This window comes from Mauremys reevesii, linkage group 4, assembly GCF_016161935.1.
Source record: "Mauremys reevesii isolate NIE-2019 linkage group 4, ASM1616193v1, whole genome shotgun sequence".
Classification (NCBI taxonomy): Eukaryota; Metazoa; Chordata; order Testudines; family Geoemydidae; genus Mauremys; species Mauremys reevesii.
In genome coordinates, this window is record NC_052626.1 from 82114325 (window position 1) to 82127843 (window position 13519).

Here is a 13519-nt window from a genome sequence, read left to right on the forward strand (position 1 = left end):
AGTTCTGCCCTTAAATAGACAGGCTCAACTCACTGATTTCACTTGGAGTTGTGCCTGTAAATGGGTCCTAGATGTATAGTGCCAAATCACAAGTCATGTAAATAGTTCTTACTGCAATGCAATTGTGTGAATAAAGGCTATTAGCATTAGGATGTGATTACCAATCCAACTGCACGATATAATACTATCCCAAAACATCTAGAACATGTACATCTAGATTTTTCTTAGAAGAAAAGAAATGAGCTGATTTAGTAGGGAAGAATGTGTAACTTACTTATTAATGCAATTTCTCTCCTTTATGTGATCTCAGCTTCTTTTACTTGGGCATGCATTTCCCAGTCTCTAAGCTTCAGTGTAGTCCTGTATGCACAAGACTAAGTCTGGTGAACAGATTTTGTGCAATTAGAACATGGAAGTTCAATTTTTTTATTCCAGAACCTATGATGTTTTGGGGTGTGACTGGCAAATAAGATTTCTAACACTTCCATTTTCACAGTAGTGCATTGAATTTTAGCCATACATTTTCCATTGAATTAATGGAAATCATGTGTCTAAATGCTCCATCACTGCTAGGAAAATGTAAGAGTAAAGTAAGTGGTAATACTTCCAAAATGATGTGTATACAAAATCAGTTATTGATAATGGGTTTTATGCATAGGTCTACTTTATTCTACTAGTTGCTAATTGATCTTTTACCTACTCTTACTTACTAAAATGATGTAAACAGCAGAATCTTTTTTCATGCTCTTATTCATAAAATAATTTTCTAACTGCTGTTGTAAATTCAACATCTCCAACCAGAGGCTTGGCAGGTCAAAATGAAAGGCAGGCTGACTTTAAAAAAAATCCTTTCTTGTATCTACTCAGCACTCTGTCTGATAGCAAGGGGAACATTCTGGAACATTGTGAAATGCAAATTACAATGCCTTATACTAGAGCTAGGCATAGTGTTCCTAATATTGCTTCAATTATTAATCTACCGTACAAATCTTAGTGAGCAAGCCTTCCTCTCTCAATGGAATTGACTGTTGAGAACATTACAAATACTACAAACACCTACATATTTGTACAAAGATAACCCCATGTTAATGCTGCAAGATTCCTTTTTTAATCCCCTGTTATTTATAAAAGTATGACTCATTAACAGTTATTTTTGAGATGGAGAAATGTAGCCTACTAATATAATTTAAAATACTGTTATTTTAAGCAACAACAAAGGCAGCAAAGTCTCAGGTTCTTTTTAATACCAAATGTCTTAGTAGCAGGAAGAATGGTGAGGTACTAAGGAGCCTAACCTTTTGCTTTTAAAAAAAAAAAATCCTACTTGCTTATGTGCCCTTTGAGTTTCCTTTCTCTTGGCTGAAAACTAGGAGGGAACAGCAGATTGTTCTTCAAGTGATGGTCCCTTTGTGTATTCCACATATTGGTACACGTGCGCACCATGTACCCGAGTCCAGAAATTCTTCAAAGCAGTGTCCATTGGCCCGAACATTCACAGTGGCTCTCCTTGTGCTCCCAACCAAGAGTATAAGAGGCAGTGCCAGTTGATGCCTCTCCAGTTCCTTCTTACTGCCACATGGCCTGAGTCAGAATTGTGTTCTCCTTCACTTTTGTTCCGTACATAGGGGACGGGTATAATAGGCATGGGGAGGCTAAGCTGCTGCCACCAGATGCCTAGTTGTGGGTTTTGGTGGTTTCCATGGGGAAGTTTTTGCTTATTATTATGCGCCATGCAGGCTCCGGGGTGGCTGAGGAGGTGGTATGTGCTACTCAGCTTCCTGGGTTCATTAGTAATCTCCCTGAACTCCAGCACATGCCATCTCCTCAGCCACCCTGGAACCTGCATGGTACATCTCAAAAGCTCAGGTTCTTCGAGAAGAGACAAGAGCTTTTCCTGCAGGGTGGCTTGGGGTCTCAGGAGGGAGGCACAGTGCAGCTTGGGCAGCTCTGGCCATCTCGGGGATCCTTTGCGTGGGGGGCTCCTCCAGGAATTGGGGGCAGGGAGGGGCTCATCAGGGGGAGGGCTCAGGGCTCCAGCCCACAGGGGGTGCAGGAGGAGCTTGGGGCTCCTCTGGGCAGGGGGGCTCAGAGCTCTGGTCATAGGGAGGGGAGACCTCTCCCTACCATGGTTCTATAATTTATGAAGAAAACATTTGTAAGTAGCTATATTAGTAAATTTTTAGTTAGTAGTTAACGTTTTTAGTATAATATAGAGTGTTTCTTTCTCACCATTTGGGGAACACCCGCCCCCAGCTCTGGGACTATGCCCAGATTGCTGGATTCAAGAATTGCATCTTCTGCCCTTGATCCTTCTTCATCAGTAACGAACATCAACACTGCCTGTACTACCTGGTTGAGGCACATATGTCTGTGAAGTGTCGCTCCTTTCCATCTATGACTCAAGAAGCCCAGGAGCTTTGCCTATGGAAACACCAGTCTGGTCCAGGAAAACCACCCTGTGCATCAGCCTCAACTGACCAGCAGTGCCCCTCCAAGTAGGTGCCTTGGAGTGGAGCCCTCAATATCTAAGCCCAAGGGCTGTGCTTCCACCCATGAGAGTGGAGGGTGCTTTCATGGGTGCAAGAACAGATCCCCATTGAGGACTATCCATAAGAAATGCACTTCCTCCTCAAACCTCTCCAGGTCAGGTGAGACATCGTGTATGGAACCGGCTTTGATAAAGACCCCCAGAATGGAGGACAAGATGAGTAAAAAGGATGAGTGGCTGGTTCCATCAGTCACCTCGTATTGAATTGTAAGGCGAGAGATTCACTGGTTCCGTCTATGAGTGCTGGTCTGGACCCATCATCAGGGCCGGCTCTAGACCCCAGCGCGCCAAGCACGCGCTTGGGGCGGCAGGCAGCTCCGGTGGACCTCCCGCAGGCGTGCCTGCAGATGCTCCACCAGAGCCGCGGGACCAGCGGACCCTCCGCAGGCACGTCTGCAGGAGGTCCACCGGAGCCGCGGGACCAGCGACCGCCAGAGCGCCCCCCGCGGCGTGCCGCCGTGCTTGGGGCAGCGAAATTGCTAGAGCCGCCCCTGCCCATCATCAGTACTGCCTTGTCTATCTGAAGACCATCTGGTCACTGCACAAGTACAGGATCTGTCAGAACTTAACTGTGGGAGCCCCTCGGACTGCAGGGTGTACCAAGTTTTATATAACATGCGAGGATATATTGCTTCCTTAGCCACAGTCACTGCTTCTTTCTGGCATGGCCCTCCTGAGGAATGTCCTTACTCTGAAGGGGCAGTCTACAGCACTGTCCCAGGAGCTGTCTCACTTCCAACCATCTGGCAGGAGTGTCCTGGTACTGATGGCACCAACAATTTTTTATCAGCTTTAATTATAGGGTTTGAAAATGAGGCCCTTTACTGGTTACTTTGGTAAGGAAGGGATACGAATGATTAATTTACATAATCATTCTTAAGGAGCACGTGTACTGAAGTGAAAAAATAACATTGTGGGATTACATGCTTTTGCTGTCAGTGACTCCATATCAAAGATGTTTAGTCTGCAATTGAAATAATTTATTTTTTTTTGTCTACCAGCCCTGCTAACATGGGCTGGGGTCAGAGTGTCCTGTTGGGGTCTTTCTTCCTGATGCAGCCTTACCAGTAAGGGATTCTGTGAGCCAAGGATATTCCCTGTTACACCTCTGTAACCCTACTTTCTTTAAATTCTGTCTCCAGTAGTTACACACTCATTGTCTTCAGATAGACTGCAGAGGTGTAGCTGAGAATTTAATCCTCTCTTTAAATTTAGTTCACAATTGTGTTGATACATGAGCCAGAATAGACTCTACCCTCCCTCCCTTTTCCATCACTGTGTTAACTTTGTAGAGCTATTGGTCACGAGTCATTAGAAAGCAGAAAGCATGGGAAGCAGAGGTTGAGTGAGATGGGGTCATTGTACTAGGGTCACTTTTCTGTCCAAAAATACCTTTCGGGCCCAGATATGAGCATGGAGAAATGTCAGTTATGGGATTTGTTCTTCCCCAGCCATTAATATTATTTTTGAAGTAGATACATTGTGCAATGAGGTAATTCATACAGAATATATATAAGGCACTTGTTTTGTTTCCTCCGACATTTCACAGTGAAACTTCTCTTGATGGAAGTCAGTTAGCTTGTATGACCATTGTTAGAGGTGTGTGTGTGTGTGAAAGGCCCTAAGGCATTTTTCTGCCCTAGGTGAGCTGCAGCATATGCTCCCTTCCTCCCCCTTCTCTGTCCAGTCTATCCCATTTACTTTCATTATTGATTTAACGTAACACTTTGCTTTTAAAATTTCCATTGTGATAACTTTTAAGACTCTCCCTAGTACACTTTTAATTTATTTTCATTCCTCTTATTTTTCTTTTTTGACTATATATGTCGGTTTAGGTTTTTTTCCTTTTCTCTTCAAACTTTTTTCCTGAAGGGTTTTATAACAGGGTGACTTGCCCCTTTAAAGGCTGGAGGCCTGGAGCTGGCCAGCCTTGTACAATTAGCCCTGGCTGCCTCAGCTGGGATGAGGTATGAGGTTTAATTAGTAGAACCAGCTGGATAAGGAGGAGCTTGTTTTACTGTAAAGAGCAGCAGGGATGAGAAGGGAGAGATAAACACTATTTGTTTATGGAGTCTGCTGAGGGTGAGTAGCTGTAGCAGGGAATCCTGAGTTTTCAGGGGAAAGGCAGCAGGAAGACTGGGAGCATAGATTTGAAAACTTTTTGTTCCGTATATTTTGTTATGTAAACGAATCCATCCTCAAGGTGGGGGGTTGCTGAATTTGAGAAGAGTTTGTTTTGATAATCAGAGGTTCCTGAAAAGTGAGAAGACTGAGCCAGGGGCCCTACAAAATGACCTCATGCCATAAGAGGGGCTCAGGAGATGGCTGATTTGTTCTCCCTTCTTTTATTCATTTTTCTGTGTTTGAGTTCTCCTCAGTCTTTTCTTTCCTTTTCCACAATCCCCCATCAATTTCCCCCTTCTGTCTTTTCTCATTCATACTTCATGCTACCAATATATTTTCCCCCGTTATTTTGACCCTAGTTTTCTTTCCCCGCAGAGACTATATTATTTGTTCTCATATTTCCCCTTCCATCCACCCATGGTCAGTTCACTGCAGATACCAAGAGCCACTCATTAATCCTCCATTCATGAGCCATCCACTCATGGGTTGTTGTGTTTTCTCTCTTGTTTTTCCTTCACTGTTCCTGGTTTCAACCAAAGACAATTTGAAGAAAGAGCCAGGGTGTTTTCTTTAAGACCCTTGCTTTTCTCCTCAGTCCACATAAGTCAGTGAGAAGGTGGTGGGGTAACCTATCTCATCCACTGGAAAACAAAATTGAGATACTAGATCTCCAGGCTGAGCGACTGAATGTACTGACTTGAGTTAGTAGCTAGTCTGCTCAGAGGGATCTAAATTTTAAACAGCTATTCAAGACAAAATCTGCTGGAGGTGACAGCAGAGAGACTGTGCTGCAGTCAGGAAGGGAAAGCGGAGTGGGACTGGAGAATGGCAGTGGAGAACACTAGGACCAGAGAGGTGAAAGGGAGGGAGCTGTGCCTGAAAGAGGGGTTTCTTACTTTCTTTCAGACGAGTATTTATTTTTGTTCTGCCCCATTTGACTTGTTGCCTTATACCAACTCATGGTCCTACATGGCCTGTATGGTCATGGCTCTGATTCTTCTCTTTTGTCCTGCTATAGATTAGGAGTAGCACCATGTTTGTGTGAAGAAAATGAGATGCAAAGTGTGTTAAAGCTGCATACATAATAGGTCAGATTCTTCTTTTCCTTGCAGCCTATGTTGTCATTTGCACTTGTGCAAAGTTGGAGTTACAATGTTACCAGATCAGAGTGGTAGCATTTTACACCCACTTTGCACAGGTGTGAATGATGACATGGTGGAAGTAGAACTGCACCTAAAATAGTGTAAACAAGTATTCCTTTTTTAAAGGATCTAAAACATAATTACATTTGTATAGTAAATGATTCTGGTATAATGTATATGCATGACCATGGTGAGCCAGTTGGCCAAATTAACAAGTTACGTAGGTTCTACTTCCTACTGGAAATGAATGATTCTCCCATTGAGTGCTGCATACAGTTTGCATCTGTAGAAATGGTGTTGTTTTTCTAAATAAAATCAATATTATCCACCAACATTTTGGAAGTGCAGATGCTTTGTCCTACTATTTACTATCCAGGTTCACAGTTAGATGAAAGCAGTATGTTGTGAAATCAAGTAGCAGAATAAACTCTGAGCAACATAATCCTGCTCTTGCTGTGTGAAAGGCCAACACAAAGCAAGGGAAACTGACTATGCAGGGGAGACACGGAAACTGACTGTATACAAAGCACTGCCAGATGCACAAATTGAAAATATAGAAACATTTATTTCTTCTAAATTTGTTCAGTTAGGGTAAACTTTGATGTTACTTGTAACCAAGAAGTAGGTAAAAGAAATTAGGGGCTAGATTCTGATCACAAATGTGGCTGCTTGTCACGATGGTCCAGTGCTACGAAGCTGCTGGAAAACCAACTCAGCTGGCTTCCTGAGGTTCCTCCATCCCTGTTACACGCTTTGTTTGAAGGGAGGGGAGTAGCCAAATAGTAGTAGTTTGTAAGTAAAATTGGGAAGTTTGTCCATTTAATACACCTCCTACACTGCTTATAATATTTACATTATGGATACATGGTAAAATAAAAGTATATCCTGTATAACAGCATCCAAATATACTTTTTTTCTTCTTACTGACATCACTGCTAGATCTCATTCGTGCTCTTAGTTTTTATTGACTGTCATAGCCTTCTCCTATGTCATTTCTCTCTTTGCAAATTACTGCTTCTAAGATAGCTTTCCTCTCTCTTTACTGGCTAGATTTCCTCCTTCTTGGCTTTTACTCTTTCTTCACATTTAGAGCAAGTTTCTTCTTCATATCTTAACTTCCCACAATTTTGCTGCTGTGTGCACCTCTGACCTAGTTTCTTCCTACATTTCCTGCTCCATACGCCACTCTGCTACTCATTGGAGCAGGGATGCTGTTTTTCTTCTGTTGCATATTGTAACCACTATATATTAATATTATCTGATTTTACTGCAGTAGGCAGAGTTGCAGCTATTCACAAGTCTGGAGCTCAATACTTTGGCAAATAGTTCCTAAAAATTTATTAGAAAATCCTGTCCTGTCCATGATTTCAAGCTTTTATATGTCATTATTCTGAAGTCCGGTTTCTTCAAACCCCTCAAAGGTATTTGTCTTGAAACATAGCACAACATGAGGTGATTGAAACAAATAGCAGCTAGCCAATAAGAAGATGCCATTATAGATAGTTCCAAGTGTCTAACTATATCAGCATGAGGTTTTTTGAGGTCAGGGCTTTAATGCCTCATTTTTAGAGTTGCTGGGTGGGTCCATCTGCTTCATTTGCAGCACTGAGTTGCCCTCTGGCTGTTGGGGTTGTGGGCATGGTCCTCATGCTCATCCCTAATCTAGATGCTGAAGTATTGAGGCTATTGACAGCTTTATCTTAATGCATCATTAAAAAAATCTTTCTCATGCTAGATTTTTTGGGGGAGAAAATCTGCATCATGCCAACACTTCCTCTCATTAGAATTTGCTGGAATGAGTAGTACCATTTTTAATAGGTTGGTTTTGTTCCCCTTAGTTGAGGGCTTCCCTTTGTATCTGTCAGCAGCATCACTATGGTCTGTGACTTAGTGTAACAAGAACTTAAAATTAACATACAGTTCAGTTCTATATGTTAGTTAATATGATCAGGAAGTAAAGAGTGAACTTGTGGCTGAAACTTAATCCATTGACCTGTGTATGTAACCTAACCTTCATAGAGACATCCCTGAGCAGATGTATTTTAGACCTTCCCCATAACACCTGTGCAAGAGCAGGGAAAAGTTAACTTTTTAGGGCTTTATTAATTTGTTTTTTGAAGTCCTTTGAAATATCCAGATTAAAGATGCTACAGAGTTGCAAAGTATTTTTACAACTGTGGGTTAGTGTAGCCAAATAATTGGATTTTATATCCCAAGATGTAGGTTCACACATTAGAATACAAGTTATAAAATAATTCCTTAATGTAAAATGAAGAGAACTAAAATCTGACACTGATTAGAAACCTCTGCATCATGAAATGTGACTGCTTCTGCAAGAATCTAACAAAAAATGCCTTCTGATTGGCTAAAGTAGCCTGCAAGTTTTTTCTTTTACTATATATCTTGGCACTATCTTGCATGGACTAGACCCCCAAAGTCCTGTGCCAATGACCATGGGACTCAGCCTGGGAGAGATCTTTTCTTCCTGACTAGGAATCTTAAGTGATATTGCCAGTTCTTCTCTGAGTAGTGTCCCTATGGGTGCTCCACTCTAGGTGCACCTGCATCCCTGCACTGCTGATCAGAGAACTTTGGTAACAGTGCCCGTTAGACTTGCACGTGTGCTGTCGCCCCTCATGCCCCATCACAAGGCTAACTGGCACATGAGGGCTAATCTCCCTCAGTTCCTTCTCCATCATCCCTGGCTAGAGACAGAGCTACTAGCAGTCCAGTTGCAATTGCTAGCTTCTTTAGCATTTCTAGTAGTTAGTCTTAGTTGTAGTTTTTCTCTCTTTATTTTCTCTCAAAAATAAAAACAAAAAAACTTTACATTTTTTATGATGCCTACTATCAAGAGGCTCCTCAGGTATACCTTCAACCTGCCCATCCATCACCATGGTACGGCCAGCCATGGATGCCACAACCGGGCTCTATCCCACTGCCCCAGTGGCCGTACTGGAACCCCTGAGTGATATATTGCCCCCATACTTCTCGGGCTTCCAGCCTCACCCATGAACCTCTGAGATGTTCTCCCTTGAATGGGGCATCCAGAACATTGGAACCTCCGGAGGAGATTATGGAGGAACAGGAGGGTGGATTTGAGGAAGAGGTTACTTTTGTGAGAACCAACAAAAAGGGTTGCAGACACACTGCAGATAACCCTGGCAGAAGTCAAGGACACTCACCTCAAACCCCTTGACATCTTATACTCTTTCTTGTCCTCCAAAATAGCCATCCCCATCAATGAGGTTCTCCTGGATCCCACAAAAACTATAGGACAAACCCCAGGGTCAGTGACACCTACTTTGTAAACATGCCCATACAAATATTACATCCTGCCTAGGGAGACACAATTTATTTTTTCCCACGCTTCCCCCCAACTCCATCATCATGGATGCCAGCACCAAGTACGATCCACCTTCTACAATGGGGATTGGAAATGCTTGGACCTCTTTGTGAGGAAGGCCTCTTCCTCCGCCACTTCCGTTTCAAATAGCAAATTATCAAGCCTTTACAGCCACGTATGACTGTTAACTATTCGAAATTCAACAGCTTTATTGATTGGGTCCCAGAATCACAGTACAACCAGTTCTGAGCTACTGTCCAGGAAGGGCTGCTAGTAGCCAAACCTATGCTCCAGTGAGCCCTCAACACAGCTGATACAGTGGCTTGGTCCATCTCAGCAGTGGTTATGTGACGTGTGTTGTGATTACACCTTTCAGGCTTCCCTAAAAAGGTGCAAACAACTGCTGAGGACCTTCCCTTTGAAGACACATAAATCGATGGGAGGAGCCAGGCTGCCCTCCCTCTGTGCAGAAGCACTAAAATTACAGAACTGGTGCTTCTGCCACATTACACTATCAGCGGCCTATCTTCCAGGCACACACAACTAGATAGTGGATCGTTTCAGTCGCAAGTTCCCACACGACCTGGAATGGAAGATAAACCCAGCAGTACTTCATGACCTATTTAGGTGGTGGGGTACATTGACCATGGACCTGTTTGCCACTTACCTGAACAAGAAATGTGCATTTTAACCCTGACAGAGCAGGGATGGCGCAACATTCCCTGGGCAATGTGCTCCTTCTTCTGTGGGACAAGGACCTTCTCTGTGCCTTTTCTCCATTTCCCCTACTGTCGAAAGTCATATTAAAAAGAGAGAGCGCACACGTCATACCAATTGGTCCCATTTGACTGAGACAGACTTGGGCATGTCACGAACTTTGACAGGTAAGAGTACCACCGATGGATCTCATTCCAATCTATTCCATACCTCCTATCAAAGAATGAAGGATGCACTCTACATCCCAACCTGGGGATTCTCTGCCTCAGGACTTGGCTCCTTCTTGGTTCCAGCACATAGAAATCTCCTGCTCAGAAGAGGTATAATGAAAATCCACAACACGGTATACTTACCTGCAAAAGTGGTCCAGGTTGTGTAATTCCCAACAGATTTCCCTGACATCCGCTACTTTCCCAGGACTATCTCTAAGTTCACTCAGGGTTCACCTAGTGACTATAGCAGCCTTCCATCAACAAGTGGAGGGATACTCAGTATTATCACACCCATCCACAAAAAGATTCCTTAGGATTACAATTAACCTTTTCCCCCAACCCTGACATCCCACCTCTACATGAGACCTAAACCTAGTGCTGAAAGGCCTGACCAGACTCTCCTTCGAACCCAGGGCTACCTGCTCACTTACATACCCCCCTGTGAAAATGGCCTTCCTGGTGGCAATCACCTCTCCTAGGAGAATAGGGGAAATAGTGACCCTGATGGCACATTCCCCCTACATATTTTTCTTTCACTCAGACCACACCCGTAGTTCACCCCCAAGATGACCTCTCCCTTTCACATGACCCAACTGATCCACCTTCTGACTTTTTACCCCAAGCCTTATCGTGACAATAGGGAGGCTATACTACACACGCTAGACCAGGGGTCAGCAACCTTTTAGAAGTAGTGTGCAAGTCTTCATTTATTCACTCTAATTTAAGGTTTCATGTGCCAGTAATACATTTTAACATTAGAAGGTCTCTTTCTAGAAGTCTATAATCTATAACTAAACTATTGTATGTAAACTAAATTAAGGTTTTTAAAATGCAGATCTTATCAGTTTAGTGTGATCCTTGCCCTTGCTTTTCCTTACTGAGTTTTCCAATGTCTGGCACATATTTGGATACTTTAAGCTGCACACAGGCTTCTGGGTGATCAGTTGTTAACCGGCTCCGAGAGGGACAGAGGACAGATTTCATGTGTGAAAATACCTGTTCACACAGGAATGTGGATCCAAATGCTGAAAGCATTGAAAATGCAATTTTCTTCAAACAGTTAAATTTCACTGTCAGGGACGTCCAACAGGGCAGAATAGAGGCCCCATGATCTATGATCTCTCTCAGTACTTTCAAGTGTGCTCCGCAGATCTCCAAACTTTGATGCCCACAATTCTGAGCTTTTTAACTGAATGAGCTGCATTTCGAAATCTTCAACACCCATCCACTGAAATACAGACAAATCCAAGTCGCTTTCATTGAACTTTTCAGGTTTAATTAGAAAAGAAAGCATTGGGCCAAATCGCTGGAAGTCAGTCAGAAAATTCTGATTCCAGTTCTTGCATGTACATTCTAATCTCAACGTCAAATGCAATGTGCTGTTCCACATGGCGTAATAGTGATGTAAGCAGCAAATCAAGACGTAAAAATATCCCAGTACAGTGGCTTTGGAACAATTTTTAAAGTGGGGGTGCTGAGCTGTGCCCTCTCTTGCCCCTGTCTGCACCCCTCACTGCCCCAAGCTGGGGCCAGTGGGCCACAGCCGGGGGTGGCTGCAGAGCCCCGGGCTGGTGGCCGGGACCCCGGGCCAGCAGCAGAGCCCCCTGGACTGGTGACTGGGACCCAGGGCCGGCAGCGGGCTGAGTGGGGCTGGTGGACGGAACCCCAGCTGGCAGGGGACCCACCGCCGGTACCCCAGGCCAGCAGCGGAGCCCCCAGGACTGGTGGCCAGGACCCTGGCAGTGTGAGAGCCACTGAAAATCAGCTTGCATGCCACCTTTGGCATCTGTGCCATAGTTTGCCTACCCCTGCGCTAGACTTTAGGAAAATCCTGGCCTTTTACCTGGATAGAACAAAGGCTTTTAGAGTTTTCCCATCTACTATGGAGAGATCTAAGGGCTCAGCAATATCAGCCCAGAGACAGTCCAGATGGGTCTCGAATGTGTTTGCTTGTCTTTTGCAATGGGTCTCGAACTGCATTAAACAATGTTTTCAGGTTCACAGCATGACACCTCCAGATGGTATTTGCATGCACTCCACTAGGTCAATCTCCTCATCTGTCACCTTCCTCAAGAATGTCTATTTTCAGAAAATCTAGAGCAAAAACACTTGTATCAGTCACCACACTTCTCGAACATTATTGCGCGATATGGGGACTCCACCTCTGACGCCATATAGCTCCACAGTATTGTCATCTGTAACTGACTCGACTTTGAAGCCCCAGCCCTCCTGTGGGGTTACTGCTTGGGAGTCACTACAGTGGAGCGCCCATAGGGACATTACACAAGGAAGTTACTCATGTTGTGCAGTAATGACGGTTCGAGATGTGTGTCCCAATGAATGCTCCACTATCCACCCTCCCCTAATGGAGTTTTTGTTTATGGCTCTGCGGTAGAGAAGGGACTGAGGGAGGTATCCCATGTGCACTGGTTCTCCTTGTGGCAAGGCAGGAGGAGAGACAGCACATGTGTGGGCCTAATGGACACTACTACCAAAGTTCTCTGATCAGCAGTGCCAGGATGCAAGCGCACCTACAGTGGAGCACCCATAGGGACACACATCTTGAAGAACCATTGTTACTGCACAAGGTTAATAACTTCTTCACTATTGTGGCTATGTTAGATATATTATCCAGATGAGGTGCAGGATATTCTGTAACTTTTGCTATCTTCTTAGTGTGGTAGTAGTGTGGCCAACTTTCTGACTGCAGAAAACTGAACAGCCCTTTGCACCACCCCTTCCGTAAGGCCCAGGCCCCACCCCCTCACTTCATCCTATTTTTACTCCATCGCTCGCTCTCCCCCACCCTCGCTCACTTGCTCATTTTCACACAGGGCTGGGGCAGGAGGTTTGAGTGTAGGAGGGGGTGAGGGCTCTGGCTGGGCATGTGGGCTCTGGAATGGGGCCATAAATTAGGGGTTCAGAGTGTGGGAGGGAGCTCTGGGCTGGGGCATGAGTTTGGGATGCAGAGGGGGCTCTGGGCTGGATCTGAGGGGTTTGGAGTATAGGAGGGGCTCAGGGCTGGGGCAGGGGGTTGGGTTTCAGCAAGGGGTGCAGAGCGTGGGCTCTGGGAGGGAGTTTGGGTGTTGGAGGGGGCTCAGGGCTGGGGCAGAGGGTTGGGGCTTGGGAGGGGGTGCAGGGTGCAGGTTCTGGGTGGCGCTTACCTCAGGCGGCTCCTGGAAGTGGCCATCATTTCCCTCCAGCTCCCAGGTGGAGGTGTGGACAGGCGTCTCCGTGCGCTGTCCCGTCCGCAGTTGCCATCGCTGCAGCTCCCATTGGCCATGGTTCCCAGCCAATAGGAGCTGAGAAGCCGGAGCTCAGGGCGGGGCAGTGCACAGAGGCCCCTGGCTGCCCCTGAGCCTGGGAATCGGAAGGGGGGACATGCCACCGATTCTGGGATCCACGTGGAGGCAGGGAGCCTGCCTTAGCC

At 45.0% G+C, this 13519-nt stretch overlaps 1 protein-coding gene across 6 annotated transcripts in view; it reads left to right on the forward strand.

Moving 5' to 3' along the window:
- SHANK2 (SH3 and multiple ankyrin repeat domains 2) overlaps nucleotides 1-13519 on the forward strand; it is a 675150-nt gene that overhangs the window by 269897 nt on the left and 391734 nt on the right. Inside the window, exon 1 of one of the 6 annotated variants that reach the window (XM_039536953.1) lies at nucleotides 4623-4630. The exons of the other annotated variants lie outside the window; for them this stretch is intronic. The gene's annotated coding sequence lies outside the window, so the exon portion shown is untranslated. Of the gene's footprint in view, nucleotides 1-4622; nucleotides 4631-13519 lie in introns of those variants that run through there. 6 annotated transcript variants of the gene reach the window in all.